Raw genomic sequence first — 2,148 nt, forward strand, 5'->3', positions numbered from 1 at the left:
GTTTCGAGGAGAGAGGGTGGCTCAGGACCTAACAGCAGAGGTGCAACGAAAGTGGGATTGAACCCCAGCATTCTGGGCCCCAGGGGATGTCAGCTGGAAGACAGTTTTTAAATGATCTAGCTCCTCCGACCGAGATGGGGACACAAAGCCAGACAGGCGTGACCAAGTGAAAAATGGGAAGCAGAAGAAAATGCTGCAGACTGTGACTTCGAAGCCAGTTGTGAGGTGGGGCCAGGGAAATCATTTGAAAGGGGCACTGGGGAGGTAGAGGTGGCACTATCCATGCTCTGGCCTCTTCAGGGGCCCAGCAGGAAGTCTGCCCACTGTCCCCTTCCGGCAGGACTGGAGGGCAGTGACCAAACAGACGGGCCCGGCACTCAGCACACGAGCAGATGCCACGTCCCTGCAGGGTCCAGCACAGGCGACCCTGTCTCAAGGGCGGGAGCCACCTGAAACAACCAGGACAGGGCAGTGACAGAGCTCCACAGAAATGGCCGATGGCATTTCAAGGAAACAGGCGCGGCTGGCACACATGGTGGAGTGAGGGCGTGTGAGCTCTGGCTGTTCCTGCCCCCAGAAACTGAGTGAGGACCCGGCAGGGGGAGGTGCAGCCTAGAGAGGTTGCCCAGATAGGAGAAATAGAAGGAGGGGAGGACTCAAGGTAAGTAGACAAATAAAAAAAAAAAAAAAAAAAAGGAGGGAGAGGAGGAGCAGGAGGAAGGGGAGGTGAGGGAGGACGGCAAGAGGAGCCAAACAAACCTGCAGAGCCACGGAGCCAGTGCGGAGCGGGCAAGGGCAAAGGCCGATGCCTGAAAACCTACAGGGACCTGCTGCCCTTTCCTGTGGTTCTGGGTTTCCTATTATCTATGATCAGGATGCATCGACAAGTTTATGACTTAAAAATTTTATGTATTTATTTTCAACTTATTTTTTTTGAAAGAGAGATAGAGACAGAGATGTTTTCCATCGTCTGGTTCACTCCCCAAATGCCTGCAACAGCTGAACCAAGCCAAAGCCAGGAGCACAGAACTCAAGCTGGGTCTCCCACACAGGTGGCAGGAGCCTGGCTGCTTGAGCCATTGCCTGTTGCCTTGCAGGGCGCACGTTTGCAGGAAGCTGGAATCAGGAGTCGAGCAGGGACGGGAACCCAGGCTCTCAGGTATGGGATGCAGGTATCCCAAGCCATTTCTTAACAGCGGCAGCAAACACCCACAGTGATGACTGTGTGCACACACAGTGGGAGGGGAAGTCCAGAATGCCGCTTTGGCACTTCGGCAGGGGTTTCCTCTGGACGGGCCATGCTGTCGGTGGTTTTTCTCTTAGTTCCTTTTCACTTCGCTGTCTTTCCAAATTGTCTGGAATGAGCACGAATGGGTTCGATAACCACTGGGGGGAGGGGAGGTTATACAAAAGATTGGTTCCCTTTGTCCCTAAAATAACAGAAACAGGGGACACCAAGGAGGAGAGGCTGCGAGGTTAGGGTGAGGGGGGCAGAGCAGCAGGCTGGGGCTGGCAAAGGCCAGGGCCTGTGGCTGGAGGGAGCCAGCCAAGTCATCATGGGGTGGGGCGGGGGGCCTGCCGCACGCCTGCCACAGCCAATGTTTGCTGAATGACTGCCCGTGGGAAGGCAGCTGCCTCACCCTTCGGGAAGGCTAGTGGGCCACCAGCAAAGAAACCAGGCTGGGCAGCTTTGGTTAGTGGCCCAGGGGGCGCTGTAGTCACTGTCTTCGAAGTCATGGCCCTTGCTAAGACCCCCGCGGCACAGAGACCTGGGAGATTAGCTCCAGAGGGGCTGCTCCACAGGCAATCATGTTGGGCTTATTTGATGGATGAGGCCCTGGATGGAGAGGAGAGAGAGGGTAGGAGGAGCAGCAAGGGCCCAGCCACACCGCTGGCAGCCAGGCCAAGAGCACCAGCTGGTGGCACGGGAGCTTGTTAGAGTCCTGCGATGGATGGAGACGCCCCGGCCCCTTGACAAGGTACACAGAGGTCCCCCGACCCCCACTCCCCGGCAGGCCAGGCAGAGGACCCAGCTGCAGTGAAGATAACATAGCCAGGAGTAGCAGGGAGCAAGGTGGGGCTGGGAGGCTGGGGAGGCCTCCAGGAAGGCTTGGAGACCCGGAGGCCAAGACGAGGGAGGGGCGGGAC

This window comes from Lepus europaeus, chromosome 11, assembly GCF_033115175.1.
Source record: "Lepus europaeus isolate LE1 chromosome 11, mLepTim1.pri, whole genome shotgun sequence".
Lineage (NCBI taxonomy): Eukaryota > Metazoa > Chordata > Mammalia > Lagomorpha > Leporidae > Lepus > Lepus europaeus.